Here is an 18,169-nt window from a genome sequence, read left to right on the forward strand (position 1 = left end):
AGCCCCAGCACCCTGAAGGTGATCCCCGACAAGCATCACCTGTATATACTTGTTAAGGATGTAAAATCTCAGCTCAACTTACCTGGACGCACCTCGTCAGCAACTCTGCGGATGGAGTAGGACCAATCTATTTGGATTTAACAAGCCTTCCACGGATCCCAATGCCTGCCAAAGTGTCAGAATATTCATACTTTAAACATTGGTTTCCAATACATCCCCCAAAATGGAATCCTCAGTAGATGGTTTAAAAACAATTGAAATAAAATTCTACTGTCAGAGATACAGATTTTTTTTTTGAGAGAGAGAGAGAGAGAGAGTCTTGCTCTGTTGCCCAGGCTGGAGTGCAGTGGCATGACAGGTCTCATTGCAGCCTCGACCTCCCACCTCAGGCTCTTGAGTAGCTGGGACTACAGGTGCATGCCACCTGGCTTTTCTTCTTTTCTTTTTTTTTTTCTTTTTTAGCAGAGACGGGGTCTCACTATGTTGCCCAGGCTGGTCTTAAACTCCTGAGCTCAGATGTTCTTCCTGCCTTGGCCTGTCAAAGTGCTGACATTACAGGTGTGAACCACAGTGCCTGTCTGACTCAAAATAATTTGACTTGAGGTATCACCTAGACAAAAGGCATTTTCAACCTCCTTTATGAATTATATAATATGCAATATATTTGAGAAATACTGATCTAGGCTCATTTTATCCAAGGTTATCAAATTCAGTGGGAAAAGGCCCATAATTTAATGGAAATCTCAGGAAAACACCTCCCACTGACCCAGCAAAGGTTATATGTCACCTGACCTTCAAACATATTCCCCAGAAGGAGAGAATTGACGGGCAGAGTCCAGGCATTCTCAAACCCAGCATGTGAAGGCTGGTCAGCTCCAATAAGTACACCTGGAATAAAATTTGGAGTGAGAATGTCCTAAAAGTGAAAAAAAGAAATTTGGAAATCGGACAGTGTGAGGAGTATCAAAATACATTCAGTTGGTTAAATATTTGGGAAGAATTACTATTGCTATGACTTTTGTTAGTATTTTCTCTTTTGTCTGTTTTTTTGGTAGTTTATATTACACTTTCAGAAAATATCAAGATTGTATTCATCATTTCTGAGAAAAATCTTAAATTTATTTTTGGGGACAAGTACCTTTTTTCTGAATCAAAGGTTTACATTAGGACTCATCACAGTTTTTAATTTTTTATGTATGCCTCTTTCAATATTTTTTAATTCATATGAATTCTTATAGTGTTTACTCTCATGTAAAATTTTTTGTACATGCAGAGAACTTGACTAATTTCTCCCTTAACTTATGAATGATAAAATTATCATCCCCGCCCCCAGTTTAAAAGTTTTCTCTGAAGTTCTATTCAATATAAGAAGACAAATTAAGAATTAATGCAAGGCTATATTAGAAAGCAATCAAAGGTAATTATTTTAATACTTTTCTATTTTTAAGCTGTGCTATAAAAACTTCTAACTCAAGAGGTTAGGGTTGCTAACAGCCTGCACCTTTCAAAGTTTGAGAACTTGCCCTAGACCAGCTCCTACTGGGTAACCTGTGAGGTCTGATATTTCTGTCTGATAAGAACGCTTTGTGTACCCGTGGATTTGGTCTCACTAGATGATTCATGGTAACAATGAGATTTATGGTAAAAATGCATTTTTGTATGACTGGGGCTGTGTCCAGGCTATGTCAGTTTCACTTTTTAGATAGATTAGAGAGTCAGAAGCTAATATCAGGAATGTGAAAGCTCCATCCCTATATCAGCAAGGCTTGGAAGAGCTTACCTGGTTGGCAACACTTTGCTAATGTGGACACACACCTGGCTGAGAGAATTAAGTGCAGTGCATATGACTCTACCAGAAGAGGATGATGGAGAGCTTGAGCCTGTTTCCTCCTGGACTCCTCTCTATGCTCCTTTTACCCTGGCTGATTTTCATCTATGTTCTTGTACTGTAATGTACTGTAAGGATCAGTACAAAGGCCTCTGTGGGGTCTACTGAGATCTTATAAGGGATTATGGAACCTGAAGCTGGCTTTGAAGTACCTCAACAGGCTCATGAATAAATGATGCCCAATGTGAACATGCTTTTTAAGTAACTATAATAATATGGGAACTATTAAATGAGTGTGGAGGAGTTCTCACTTCAACTGCCAGACTGTTGCATTGTATCCTGAAAAAATTGGCTGTGGTATCCTTGAGGTCATACTGTTTGTACAACATGCCATTTAATTCTCAGAGAGCAAAATTTTTGTTTCCAAAGAGTGAATACATAGCAAAGAGTCCACCTTTGGGACTTTGGGAATGAAGCAAGACAACAGGTTTACAAAAGATATTTCAGTTATACTAAGAAAGTATGGATTCCCAATTTTAGAAAGATAGACTTTTCTATATCAAGGAAGGCATATCAGTATGTATCACTGGAGCTGGCTTTGAGTTGTATTAGGCCATTCTTGCATTGCTATAAAGAAATACCTGAGACTGAGTAATTTATAAGGAAAAGAGGTTTGATTGTCTCATGGTTCTGCAGGTTTTACAGGAAGCATGATGCTGGCATCTGCTTGGCTTCTGGGGAGGCCTCGGGAACTTAAAATCATGACAGAAGGAGAAGTGGGAGCAGGCATGTCACATACCAAGAGCAGGAGGAAGTGAGAGAGTAGGGGGAGAGCTGCCACACATTTTTAAATGACCAGATCTTGGGAGAACTCACCATCATGAAAACAGCACTGAGCCATGAGGGATCCGCCCCCATGATCCAAACCTCTCACCAGGCCCCACCTCCAGCATCAGGGATTACATTTCAACATGAGATTTGGGCAGGGACAAATATACAAACTATATCAGAGTGGAGCAAAAGTTCCATGCCCCTTTCATTTGACTAGAGACATAGGGACAGCCATTTTCTACATCTCCCATGAGTTTGGAGAAAATATATGCCAGGATGGCAACTGTCTCAAAAGAGTCTTTCCTCCTTTTACCACCTCAGCTCTTTTATATCACTCACTTAAACAATGTGCCGATGCCTGCAGAACCAATTTGGGTCCAATCCCTCTCCAGATCATCCAGCACCTGAATTTAGAATATGGGGTTTTGGCATTTGTTGTTTAGGCCTTTGGAGTCTGTGGCCAAACTCCATTTGAGAGAAAATGTTACTTGCAACATCCAGTCCAGCCCATGTTTTCAAGGATAGGTCTAACCCACAGAATGCTCACTGAAAAACTTCTAATTATAGACATTATGGGTACAGGTCACATCCATCTCAACAGGTGAGGAAATAGGTCTGGAACAACTGCAAAGTAGTGGTGGCTGCATACTGCTGTGTGATCTGATTCACATTCCAGAAAATGTTCACTTGCGAGAAGAACACGTGGCTGGCACCTCCACCTGGCCTGAAATCTCCAATTCATCCTGCTGAAGAGTAGAAGCTTGGAATCTGCCTCTTTTGGGTTCTAATACTGAGCTCTGTTTCCTATTGGTCTTGATGCCTCTGGAAAGTTATTCTATTCTGAGTATTTTCTTTTATGTAGATGATACATATTTTAATAACTTATGCAATGAAGCTGAAATGAGTTGAAAAATATAACGAGTTAGTAAAACTCCTGGTGACTCAACCTATTTAGTTCTCACTGTTAGTTACAGTAAGCAAAGATCACCTTTAGTTGAAAGTGTTCAAAGGACAGAGGGTGGGCTAGAGCAGTGGTTCACAAAATGTTATCCTTATCCAGCATCAGTGTTACAGCCTGGGATCTGCACAGAAATGAAACTTCCCAGGTGGCCAGTCACCCATGGGACCTACAAAGGCTCTACTACCTGAGAATTCCATCCTTAAAAAGGGAACAAAAACCAAATTAAGTCTTTTCGTGATTCTCACTAGTCACAGCAGAGCAGGCTTCTAGCCAGCATACTCATACCTTTCCTCACAGTGGAGCACTGGTTCCCTGAGGGCGGTCCTTGAGCAGCACCACCTGTGCACTTGTTAGAGACGCAGTTTCTCAACACAACCTATCCTCACCAACACAATAGCAAACTGAATTTGAGGTAGGGACACCAATCTAAATTTATTGAGTCTTCCATGGAACCCACACTCTGTCAAAATGTGAAAATGGTAATGAACCACTGCTACTCATTACATCCTTTAAAATGACTTCTCCATCAGATAATTGAAAAACAATTGAGGTCAGCACAGTGGCTTACGCCTGTAATCCCAGCACTTTGGGTGGTGGAGGCGGTCGGATCACCTGAGGTCGGGAGTTTGAGACCAGCCTGGCCAACATGGTGAAACCCCATCTTTACTAAAAATACAAAATTAGCCAGGCATGGTAGTGGGCACCTACAGTCCCAACTACTCAGGAGGCTGAGGCAGGAGAATGGCTTGAGCCCAGGGGGCGGAGGTTGCAGTGAGCCAAGATCGCACCATTGCACTCCAGCCTGGGCGACAGAGCAAGACTCTGTCTCAAAACAAACAAAAAAACAATTGAAACAAAGTTTTTCTTTCTCTTCTTTCTTTTTTTTTTTTTTTGAGATGGAGTTTTGCTCTTGTTGCCCAGGTTGGAATGCAATGGCACGATCTCGGCTCACCACAACCTCTGCCTCCCAGGTTCTCCTGCCTCAGCCTCCCAAGTAGCTGGGATTACAGGCATGCACCAACACGCCCAGCTAATTTTATATTTTTAGTAGAGATGGGGTTTCTCCATATTGGTCAGGCTGGTCTCAAACTCCCGACCTCAGGTGATCCGCCTGCCTTGGCCTCCCAAAGTTCTGGGATTGCAGGCATGAGCCACCGCACCCAGCCAAAACAAAGTTTTTCAGTCATGGATTATGGATAAATTGAGGTGAGGTGATATCAGGACAATAGCTGTTTTCAAGCTCCCTAGCAAATCTAGCTTGCATTACATTTGAGAAATATTGCCCTAGACCCAGCTTGCCCAACTATACTAAATGCAGTGGGAAAGGTCCTTGTCTTTCCAGAAATCTCAAGAAAAGACCTCCCACAGATATAACACGGGTAATATGTCACTCCAAGTACAAGTACTTTCCCAAAAAGGAGAGGACCTATTGATGCAAGTCAGACATTTTATCCATGGCATGGAAATAATTGTCAATTGCAAGTAAAATAATTTTAATAAAATTTGGGATGAGACTTTTTTTTTTTTGAGATGGAGTCTCGCTCTTGTCGCCCAGGCTGGAGTGCAGTGGCACAATCTCAGCTCACTGCAACCTCCACCTCCTGGGTTCAAGCGATTCTCCTGCTTCAACCTCCCGAGTAGCTGGGATTACAGGTGCGTGCCACCACACCTGGCTAATTTTTTGTATTTTTAGTAGAAACTATCTGGGGCACACCAGATAGTTTATGCTAAATATGTGCTTCATGCTAAATATCTGCTTTTGTATGCTTGGCACTTTAGGACATGCTGTATCATTTTGACCTCTGTGGGGGCTGGAACTGAGTAGCAAAGGTCAATGATCCAGACCCTCCATGGCTCTATGACCAAGGCTGGTAACACTTTGCATGTACTGTGTCACACATCACGTGCTGGAAGAATTAAACACTGTTCATATAACTCCGCAGGGAGAGGATAGCTGGAAGCTTCAGTCTGGTTTCTTTTGGACTCTCTCCCTATGTGCCTTTTCCCTTTGCTGATTTTAATGTATACCCTTTTGCTGTAAAAAACTGTAATTATGAGTATAATAGCTTTTGTTTCTTCTTTGTTATTTATTTTTATTTTTGGACATGGGGTCTTGCTCTGTCACTCAGGCTGGAGTGCAGTGGCCTGATCATAGTTCACTGCAGCCTCAAACTCCTTGGCTCCAGGAATCCTCTCATCTCAGCTTCCCAAGTAGCTAGGCCTATAGGTGCAAGCCATCATGTCCAACTTATGACAGCTTTTCTGGGTTCTGTGAATTCTTCTAACAAATCATCTATCCTGAGAGTGGTCTTGGGGATCCCTGGTACACCAAAGAATAAATGCTGTCCAAATGTGAACACGCTTTACCTAATTCAAATAACACAAGAGTTACTTAAAATTTCCAGACCGTTGCCTGAAATCTAGAACAACATCTGCAGAGGTGTCCTTGACCCCATGTTCTTGGCTTAAATATGCCATAATAGTCCAGAAAAATAACATTGCAATTTCCACAGATTAGGGCCGTAGCAAAGAATCAGCCTTTTGGAGTAAAGCAAGGCATTAGATTTAGAAGATATTTTTGACTAATGGAGTTTTATATATCAAGGAAGCCAATATCGACCAATTCATTGAGTAATGAACATAGCACTCTTTTTGATCTGCTTGGTTTATGCAGGCCAAGTGTAACTGGGGATGGATTATCTTCACTTAAGCCTCCTAAATTGAGGTCTCAGAAAGTGTAATTCCCCAAGGGAAAAATGGAATGCAAATACTCAACACAATGTCGTAACCAACCAAAATCCCAGGAGGGATAATACTTACTTTGCTGTCTTGTTACTCAAGGATCCTTACCTGACTACTCAAGTTTGGAGGCTCCAGGGAAGTCAGTATCTCTTTATTCTATCATTCAATGGAAACTTGTTTGTGCAGAAAAAAAGCACACTTTTGACAGCTTCAGTCCTTTCTGCATTGAGAAATTCCTGTTTGTTTTTCATGCTTAGGGAAAAAATCAAGGAATATTTTTCAGACCATTTTAATGGAATATAGCATATAGGCTAAGAGTATAGTCTCTGGACCCATATTGTCTGCATTCCAAACCTACATGCACTAATTACTACTTGCGTTAATTTGGGTATATTTCTTACCTTTTCTAAGCCTTATTTTCTTCATCTGTAAAATGAAGATCATAGTATTCAACCTTATGGTGTTTTTGAGTACTATTGCATCAATCCAGGTAAAACACTTAGTACTCAGAAAATAATAATCACTCAATAAATGTTAAATATCATTGTCATTATCATTCGTCAATCTTCTTAATCTCAGTAGCACTTTTAAAGATTTTGATCCTGTAACTGCTATGACACACCTTCTAAATGTCATTATATTTTTTAGCTGCCCTTTCCTGGTCTCATTTTCACAATCAATCTCCTTTACTGGGGCACTAAATGATAAAATACACCATGCCTCAATCCCAGGACACCAATTTCTTCTTGTGTTCTTCACAGTTTTCTTGAGAAGTCTGGTTTATTTCCATGCTTCAATTGGCAATTTATATACTGGTAACTCCCAAAATATATCTCCCTGTCACAGACCTCTATTCTGAACTCCACATCTCAGTATCCAATGGGATTCTTGCCATCTCCACCCAGTTGAATAAAAGGTATTCCAAAATCATATGAATAATATGTAAATGCAAAATTGATATTTTTATCTCTCAGCTCTGTTTTTCTCATACTCACTGCTATTTCCGTGATTGGCGGTCACCAAGCCATTTTGTTATGCAAGCCAAAATCTAGGGGTCAAGATTAATACACTCTCTCATCTATTGTATCCAATCCATTACAAGGTCCTATATAATTCTCATATATTTCCATATGTTAGCATCTCAACTGTGAAGACACCAATAGTCAAGTATATATTCTACAAGCTTGCACCTACAAGATTGATAAACATTAAACGCTGAAAATCTCCTCATATTCTAAGAATTACTAAGCCTGATTGCTGTCAGTTTCCCAAATTACTATGCTATAGGCATTCATATGGCAGTTAACGTTAGTTTCTAAACAAAATTGACAATTATGCTGTTATAGACATTTGGTTTTTAATAAAAATTATACATGAGCTATAAAAACATAACAAGATTACATGTCACTAAGAACTGATTTGGTTTCCACTAATGAACTATAAGCAGTTACAACTAGATTTTGCGACTTCTTTAGGCACTTCTTTTAATGCATGAGCACCCCAGTTAATTATTGAGTTGACTTCATTTACATTTTCAGTGTCTGTCAAAATGAATATCAACCGTGTGTCTCAATAATTCAATAAATAAAGCACATGACAAAGTTGAGTTTAGATTTTAAGTATAGATTTTTTTAAAAAATTAAATAAAACTAATAATTTCATGTGAAACATCAAATCAGCTAAACATTAAATTAAATTCCTTAATCTGGGGATATCTTGAAGGCACATTGACTTGTAGCTATACTGAGGAAAAAAATGTAATATATGAAGCAAATTTAACTCAAATTTCTGTTCAAATGACATGATATTTTAGGATTATTGTAATGCTATAGAAAACTTTTTAATATCTCATATCACATTTGTTATTCTAATAGTTTACAAGACCAGGATTATATAGTTCAGTTAACTCCTTTAAAGGATATTAACATCTTTCATTAAACAAAGGAAGGATAAGGAAAAACATGAATTTGACATCGAACATTATAGCACAAAGATAGAAATGGCTTAGTGGATGAACTTTTCTGATCATTGGTTAAATTAACATTATCTAGACTGTTCTGAATCTGGTGATTTCAGATTTTAGAATCCTAGAATCTCAATAGAACTACAAGTATCCAGCCTAACTGCTTAACTAGTGAAATAATGTTTGTAACCTTTCTAAAGCATGGTACCACTCCTACCAATGCCTTTAAAAACAATACTTTATGGGTCCCAAATCAACAACACAACAAAAAATCTATATTCTGCCATCTGGTTTCCAATTGTCTTTCCAAAATTATTTCCTACTGTTTTTTTTCTCACACACTCTATGTTCCAGACAACAAATTACCAAGTATTCTCTGAACATATACAGAGTCTTCACACCTCAATAACTTTGTCTCAACCCTTCAGTAATGCCCTCTCATCAACCGCAAATCTAAGTCATCTGTCAAGGTGTAGTTCAGATATCACGTCAAACATGAAGTCACACCAGACTGCTACATATGACAGTAATTTCTCCCTCTTCTAATGTTCCATCATACCCAGTGACTCACTTAGGTACTCACAACACTCTAATATGCATTAAAATTATTTATGCAGAATTATTACAATTTAAAGTATTCTTTAAGCAGAACCCTCTTTTGATTTATCATTTTTTTCCCTTTTAACACTGTTTCACTCACTGAGTGTTAATTGAGTGAATAATTGTCTCACTGACAGAGAAAAGGGCAACATTTAAGTGAACTTCAAAGGGAACTGTCACTCACTGATTTCATTTTATTTTTTATTTATTTATTTATTTATTTATTTATTTATTTATTTATTTAATTTTGAGACAGAGTCTCTCTCTGTCACCCAGGCTGGAGTGCAGTGGCACAATCTCGGCTCACTGCAACCTCCACCTCCTGTGTTCAAGTAATTCTACTGCCTCAGCCTCCTGAGTAGCTAGGACTACAGGTGTGCGCCATCATGCCCGGTTAATTTTTGTATTTTTAGTAGAGATGAGATTTCACCATGTTGGCCAGGCTGGTCTCGAACTCCTGACCTCAAGTGATCTTCCCACTTTGGTGTCCCAAAGTGCTGGGATTACAGGCGTGAGCCACCATGCCCAGCCACTGATTTCATTTTAATAAATGTGTTTCTTTGCTGAATATAAAGTGTAACTCTTATATTTAGATTACATTTAGAAATCGTCATGCATCAGATTCAGAATGGTGAAACAGTTAGGAGCCACAATGTAATTGCCAAAACAATAACATAGTTTAATTCTTTATCCTTATTCTTAAAAGACCATTGAAAGAGATACAATCATAATGACCTAAGTAATGGAGTAATGTATTTAGATTTGTATCTGATCTTGGCAAGTGCAATATTTCATTCATTAATGTATTTAGGAAAAAAACCTATATTGTTAAAGTTGTATATTATTTTCCTATGGAAGAAGGCCTAGCACAAAAATGAGGAACAGAATATTTTTCCAAAAAGTGGTGTTTCCCTGCCCTTTCCTACCCCTGCTGACCAATTTGCTCCACAAATATCTATTTTGAAATGTGTGCAGTTTGGTCCTAATAAGATTACCTTCTCATTAACCAAAATGACTCCAAAAGGCATGGGGCGGAATAAAGAACAATGCAATCATAATAGAATTTTGGAAATTAAGATTTCTAGCAATCTTGGCCAACAAATGCTAAATTTATTATCTAATACAAACAGAAGTATGGTAATGGTACATAAATAGAATAATAAAATGGAAGAGTTAGCCCAGAAATAAACCCTAGTATACATACAATTTTACAATCTATGTAAAACAGTAGGCAGATATATTATTTATTAAATAATACTAGAATAAATAGTTGACTATAGGAAACAATACTATTTACTTTTAAGATACCAACATACATATTTTGTTTTAAAGAGATAAATAGTTAAAAAAACATAAATATGACTGTCATATCGTAAATATTTGAGCAACAGATTGGAAGAGAAAACTATAAAAGTCTAAATACATTAAAATAAATTTGGTTTCTTAAAAATTTTAAGTTCACTTTGAATCTTAGAGAATGTCACTGTGCAAATTACAAAGATAAAGACAAATAGAGTGACTTGGTCTGTGATGCAAAGAAAGCATGATAATAAAACCTACAGAAGGATAACCTTTTAAAATATATACTTAAGGTTAAAATGCCCTTCTACCTAATAATATTTTTTAGAAACCAAATAAACTCTAAGGAAATGTGAGAGATTTTTCTTATAACTGCTATAGCCAAGACTCAGACTTGGGAATGGCATAGAAAGAATATTGTTAGAACAATTAAAATAGGGGGAAAGGCAAAAAGATGTTTCTCTGTTCTAGGAAGAGGACCTTGATCATAGTACGTTGGCTGGTGATTTTGACATTTTCTCAGGATTATGGGACAGGATAATTATCTTCATTTTGCCAGTACAGTTAGTTGAGGCTTGCAGAAATTTAATTACTTGCTCAAGAACTCTTTAAACCTCAATCCTAGGTTTGGACCCTTTTACTGTGATTGCAGGTGCTGGGCCTCAGAAAACAATACCCCAAAAGGAAAGCTTCAGAAGCAGCCTGAGAAACAAAAGCTGTCCTATGACCTTGTCCTGTCCTCCTGTGTCTCAGTCCCTTTCTCCCCCAGGGCTAGCCATAGAAACTAGAATCCTTCTTCCTCAAGGCAGGTCATAGAAACCAGAACCCCTTTTCCCCAAAGCTAGTCATAAAATCTAAAAATATGACTCTTTAATTTCCCTCTGCCTTTCTGTGTAAAAACTGGCTATAAATAAATTATCTGACCCATTTTTTTTTACTGTAGGTCAAAAGACCTACATTCCAGAAAAGGGTCTGCCCCTTATCCAGAAAGAAAAAATGCATGCTCAGAGAGGCCAAGAAGAATCTAGACAGTCCTTGTTGGATTTTCCCACTAGCCTATTGGCATTAGATCATCTTTTTTGTCCAATCATATTTCAACACAGCTGTCTATACTTTGTTGAGCCTAAGCATAAAAATGAATAATTTCCTCTGTATCTTTGAGTCTTCATTCTGAAGGCTCCCGTGCATACACGTTAAGTACATTTGTATATCTTTTCTCCAATTAATCTGCCTTTTGCAATTTGATTTTTCAGTGAACCTTCAGAGAGCCAAGCCTTTGGCCCCTACACAGGTAAATATTATTTCCAGTACACCAACAACTCTGCATGGCTTAAGTAATCCATAAAAAAATAAACTATAGTAAGTTTATAAAATAGAAAATAAACTACAAATATGATTACAAAATGCTATACCAGTATTCATAATTGGTATTTTGGTGCATTCAAAACAGAAAAGATCCAGTTCCCAGCAGGCATCTCTTCCAGGAAAATGAGCTGAATCAAATCAGATGAACCATTTGTCTTAGTGGTGATAAGGCCTACTTTTTTTTTAATCTAATTCAGTGTTTGTGTGTGTGTGTGTGTGTGTGTGTGTGTGTGCATGCGAGCACATGGGTGTGTTTGTTTCCATACTGAAAATGTGATTACAAATTGAACAAATTCCATAAAAGTCAATGGCCCAACAAATTTCATTTTCTCTCTTTAAAGACTGTATTACACAGAAAATTACATTAAATCCTACATAAGATAAGCATACTTAATAAATTTTTTAAATGAAAAGCAATATTTTGGCAGAGTCATGCAAGAAATTCTATGTAGCAAATTGTAAAATGAGAAGATACAAGCTTATGTTCATTGCTTAGCAACAATCTAAGATGAATGCCCAGGAAATAATTGCTAACTATTAGAGGCAGGTAAAATTTAGAGGGGATAAAATATATCCTTGTTGAAACCTGTGAAGAAAATAATGTTTTGTTGCTGAGCTTAGGTCACTTTTGGACAGTGTAGAGGGCCCTATCTTTATTTCATAATCTGTTCCTTCTTCAAGCCCTGATTATTTCAACTGATGTTAACGAAATCAAAACATTTCACCTTGTGGGAGCCATACGTTCTTGGCCCCCTAAAGGTTTGCTAAAAATCACTGACATGAGGTAGATTGATTAATAGGAGAAAAGGCACACACATTTAACCTGCATACACAGGAGCCTTCAGAATGATGAACCAATGTCCCAAAGAGTTACAGAAACTTATATACCATCCTGAGGCCACAGTAAAGAATGGAGACTCAGAGCATGGCCAGAAACAGGTAAATCAGATTTAAAGGCAAGACAGGTTAAGAGAAAGAGAAAGAAAGAAGCTTGGCTAGCAAAGGTGGCCTTGTTATGTAGATGAAGCTTCCCTCAGAGATAATACATGGTACATGTTTCTTTTCAGATCTTTTAAAGGTGTCTGACTCTAAGGGAGGCAGAGCAAGATGGGCAAATAGAATCCTCCAATGGAATCACCAAATTGAATGCTATCCACACAAAAGAACACTTTCATAAGAACCAAAAATCAGATTAGGTACCGGCTCAGCTGCAATAGGGTAGAATACCAGAAGGGCTTGTGGGATTCCCAATTCCAGACCTTGGCTCCTGGATGGCATTTCTGGACCTTTTCAAGGCCTGTGAGAAGCCCCTGCTACCCTGAAGGGAGAGTCCCAAGCCTGGGAGCACTCACCGCAAGCTGAGTGAAGAACCCTTGGACCTTGAGTAAACGGTTGTAGCCAAGCAGTACTCACCATGGGATGGGGATGGTGGTAGCCCTGGGGAGAGACTCCTCTGCTTGAGGAAATGGGAGGCAAAAACGGGAAGGAATTTGTCTTGCAGCCTGAGTGCCAGCTCAGCCACAGTAGAATAGAGCACCAGGTAGATACCTAGGGTTACCAACTCCAGGACCTGGCTCCTAGGTGACATCTCTGGACCTGCCCAGGTCCAGGGTGAACTAGCTGCCCTGAGGGGAAGTACACAAGCATGGTTGGATTCTCCAGTTGCTGATTGTAGAGCCCTTGGGCCTTGAGTGAACATAAATGGTAGCCAGGCAGTGGTGACTGTGGGCCTTGGGTGAGACCCAGTGCTGTGCTGGCTTTTAGTATGAACCAATGCAGTCCCAGTGGTGGTGGCCACAGGGGTGATCGTGTTACCCCTTCCACAGCTCCAGCCAGCTCAGCACAGAGAGAGACTCTGTTTGTTTGGGAGAAAGTAAGGGAAGAAAACAAGAGTGTTTGTCTGCTAATCCAGGGAATTTTCCTGGATCTTAATCAAGAATACCAAAGCAATGCCTCTATAAGATTCCAAGAGCCACAGTATTACTGTGTTTGGGGTGCTCACTAATGCAGATACTGCTTCAGTGACCAAAGACTTAGGTCACACCAACGTCCCTTTGAATATCTGGAAAGCTTTCCCAAAAATACAAAGAATACAAAGATACCCAATTCTTCAATGCTCAGACACTAAAGAACATCCACAAGCCTCAAGACTATCCAGGAAAGCATGTCCTTGCCAAATGAACTAAATAAAGCACCAGTGACCAAGCCCAGAGAGACACAGATATGTGACCTTTCACAAGAACAACTGAAAATATCTGTTTTGAGGAAGCTCAACGAAATTAAAGATAACATAGAGAAGGAATTCAGAATTATATCAGATACATTTAACAAAAAGATTGAAATATAAAAAGAATGAAACAGAATTCTTTGAGAAATGCAATTGACATACTGAAGATTGCATCAGTGTCTCTTAACAGCAGAATTGATTAAGCAGAAGGAAGAATTAGTGAGCTTAAAGACAGGCTATTTGAAACGACAGAGTCAGAGGAGACAAAAGAATAAAGAAGAATAAAGCATGCCTACAAGATCTAGAAAACAGCCTAAAAAGGGAAACTCTAAGAGGTATTGGCCTTAAAGAGAAGGTAAAGAGAGAGATGGAGGTACAAAGTTTATTCCAAGGGATAATAACAAAGAACTTCCCAAACCTAGAGAAAGATATCAATATCCAAGTATAAGAAGGTTATAGAACACTAAGTAGATTTAACCCAAAGAAGACTACCGCAAGGCATTTAATAAACATTTAATTAAACACAATAAAAAGTCCAGAAATATGGCCAATGAATTTTGGACATGCGTGCCAAGCTAATCTAAGGGAATAAAGAAGAGTTGTTTTAAAAAGCACTGTAACAATTGAATAACCAAATGGAAAAATGTACCTGGACACCAATCTTACACTACACAAATTTATTCAAAATGGATCTTAGGCTTCAATATAAAAGCAAAATGTATAAAACTTACAGGATAAAATATTTCAGTCCTTGCTGTATGGAAAGATTTCTTAGAATACAAAAAGAAAAGATAAATTGTATTTTATCAAATATAAAAAAGAACTTTTACTAAAATTCAAGAAATGAAAGACAAGTCATAAACCTAGAGAAAATACTAACAATACATTTACCTGAACAAAGAGCTTGTATCTAGAATACATAAAGAATAATTCCACTTGATACTAAAATGACAACTAAAATACTGGACAATTTTCATGGTTAAATATTTCAGTAAAAGATATTCAATAAGCTCATGAATAAGTTCCCAACATTTTTACTCCTCAGCAAGATACAAATAAAATCCACAATTCAGATACTAATTCACGCCTTGTATAATGTCTGCAATTAAAAAGTGTCACAAAACCAAAAGCTGGCACGGATGTGAAGCAACTGGTACTTCATACACTGATATTAGGGCTGAAAAATGGTACAGGGACTTTGAAAAACATTTTGGCAGTTTCTTAATAAGTTAAACACACACCGCCATATGATCCAGATCTTCTACTTCTAGCCCTTCTATTTACTCCAGAGAAATGAAAGCTTGTGTTCATACAAAGACATCTAAAAAATATGTTCATGGCCACTTTAATTACAACACTAAAAATGTGGAAAGAACCAAAATGTCCATCATTTGGTAAATGAGTGAACAATATGTGGTATAACTATAACTATACAATAGAATTCGGATTCACCGATGAAAAGGAACTGATTTTCTCATACACACAAAAGCATGTACAGACTTCAAATACATTTTTCCAAGTGAAGGAAGCAAACTGGACTACATATTGTATATATCCATTTACATGAAATTGCCATATATAAATTACCATTTAAACTTATGTCTATAGTACTAAAGAAAGATCATAAATATTTCAAAACAACCTTTAGTAATATGCCATCATGTCTCTATTTCTTTGACTTTTATTAATTACGAATATGGCATGTGCTCTGTGTAAAACTTCCAAAACAAGCAAATATTTCTTTGCAAAATAACCATAATTAGCCACCAAATGCAAACATATACATATATTTACATAAATAACATTTATAAATCTAGGCACATATTTGGAAGTTGATAATTTGCCCTTTTTATTGATAATGTAACTTGAAGATACTTTTCAGAAACATATATAAATTTACCTGAAAGATTATAAAAGTTGTACAGTAGTCACAATATGGATGCGCTATAATTTATCTCACAACTGCTTTGTCTTTTATGCATTGATACTTTTTTGCATGTATTTAAGTTAGTTGTGTCAAATACAGTCCTAGAAGTAGAATTAACATGCAAAAGGCATGCAAATTTTAAAACTTTGCTGGATCATCAAATTTATTTCCAGAAAGAGAGTAACATTTTAAACTCCTTTCATACTCTGATACTAGGGTATAAATATAAAATTTATCTTAATCATATTTAATACACTTATCATTCTTTTATACTTTTTGTATCTATCTTTGATGCTTTTTACTAATATCATTTGTTAACTTGGCTATGATTTCATTATTTGAAATAGCAAAATTATTACATGTTAAGCATACATATATGTATATTTTGTTTTTACTCTCACTTATGTACTATAAATTATTTCTGTATTGATTCAGATTTGAACTATCTTACATAAAGTATATAAAATACTTTGCCAAAGCTGAATGTTATTAAATATTACATAATTATTGTAGATATAAGTTTTTTGCCATAGTTAATACAAATGGCACTTCATTTTCTTTATGGAAGATTTTGGGTGCTCTTATATAATTTCTCATCCAGGTCAACATTACCATCATCACCATTTATAAGAAAAAAAGGTTAATAGTTTGATATTTTGTTCAGAACTATGCTTATATTTTTAAATTTTTTATATAATTTGTTCAAATCTGTATTATAATAAGAAAGAAACCTAGATTTCTTTGGCTTCTGTTATTTTTATGCTAGCTTTTCCTCTGCTTAATTTTGTTTTTACTGTCAGTGAAATTATTTTATTTATATGAATTAATTAGTTTATATAAATAATTTTAATTAAAAATAGCTATAAAATTTTGAAATACTTTAGCACGCTACGTATTTGACATATACATGAAATATGAAGAATATTAATGAAGTGAACAAATGTCTATCTACCAATATTGCGAGAGAAATAAGGACATATTACCAACAGGTGAACAATGACTTAAATGATGACAAACCTTTTGTTATAAACCAGGTGGCATTCGGTGGAAAGATATCCTTGTCCTCGTGGACTTTGAGAAGTACCTTCTCAATAGCATCCATGGAGATCTACCACCAGAGAAAATGGAGCTGAATCTTTACAAAGAGAAAAGAAAACAAATTGTCAACACAGGGTTCTATATGAACAAGACCATTCTTTGAAACTGAGAATAAGACATATGCACATAAACAGACCTGAGGCAATTCGTCTCTGAACAACCTGTAATTTACTTGCTCCCAGACGCTCTACAGGCTGCAGGAAATGATACGTGAAAAACCAAACTTTGAAAATGCATGAAGGGTAAGATGCGCCCTCTGCTGGTGACAAGAGGTAATGACAGTAGGTCGTAATTTCGGCCTAAAAATTTATGTAGCATCACAACTGTTTTATTGAATTGGTTACAAGACAGTCACTAAGATTGGCTCAGAATCCTGGGATGGGCCATCAACCCCATCTTCTGAAGGAGAGGTTGTCAAAGAATGTGTAGAAATGTTTTTAATTAGCCTCAGATAAAAATCCAATAGAAGAACTTAAATTGAATAAAAAATTTCAATAAACACAAAAGTGGTGATAAAAGAGGAAACAAATTAAAAGAGAAAAACATAAAATGAAGGGAAAGATAGTCAACTTAAAAAAACTATTAATAATGACTTTAAATTGTATAAGGCCTAAACACCCCAATTAAAATTTAGTAGAGATTTTCAGATAAGAAAAAAAAGCAAGTTCCAATTGTAGACTCTTAATATGAAAGACAACTTACATTTAAAACCTAATTAGGTTGAAAATAATAGTATGGGAAAAGACAGCAAACAAAAGTAAGCATTAAAAAACTATGTAAGGCCAGGTGCGGTGGCTCACGCCTGTAATCCCAGCACTTTGAGAGGCCGAGGCGACAGATCACGAGGTCAGGAGATCGAGACCATCCTGGCTAACACGGTGAAACCCTGTCTCTACTTAAAAAATACAAAAAATTAGCCGGGCGTGGTGGCGGGTGCCTGTAGTCCCAGCTACTCGGGAGGCTGAGGCAGGAGAATGGCGTGAACCCAGGAGGCGGAGCTTGCAGTGAGCCAAGATCGCACCACTGCACTGCACTCCAGCCTGGGTGACAGAGCGAGACTCCACCTAAAAAAAAAAAAAAAAAAGCTATGTAAACCCAAAATAAAATTCGATGGCCTCCTGCAACAATCTAAGTGGACTATCTCCTCTGCCAGGGCACTCTAAATTTAACCTGAAAGACTGGTTCAGGCCATGACTGGAAGGAGGTGTCAGACATGCCTCATTATGCCCCCCTCCCTTGTGGAATTCAGGAAAAGCTGGCTAGCATTTAAGCTCAACACAGAACTTAAGTCTGATAAGAAACATTTACGATCTATTCTCTCTGAAGCC

General features: G+C 37.3%; 1 long non-coding RNA gene across 1 annotated transcript in view; it reads right to left on the reverse strand.

The window, feature by feature from the left end:
- Positions 1 to 18,169, reverse strand: part of LOC112207083 (uncharacterized) — a 355,512-nt gene that overhangs the window by 126,695 nt on the left and 210,648 nt on the right. Inside the window, exons 4-7 of the long non-coding RNA XR_010154849.1 lie at positions 16,761 to 16,878; positions 6,471 to 6,614; positions 793 to 888; positions 83 to 165 (exon numbers count right to left, since the gene is read on the reverse strand). This is a non-coding gene — a long non-coding RNA (uncharacterized LOC112207083). The remainder of the gene's footprint in view (positions 1 to 82; positions 166 to 792; positions 889 to 6,470; positions 6,615 to 16,760; positions 16,879 to 18,169) is intronic.

Source organism: Pan troglodytes, chromosome X, assembly GCF_028858775.2.
Source record: "Pan troglodytes isolate AG18354 chromosome X, NHGRI_mPanTro3-v2.0_pri, whole genome shotgun sequence".
Classification (NCBI taxonomy): domain Eukaryota; kingdom Metazoa; phylum Chordata; class Mammalia; order Primates; family Hominidae; genus Pan; species Pan troglodytes.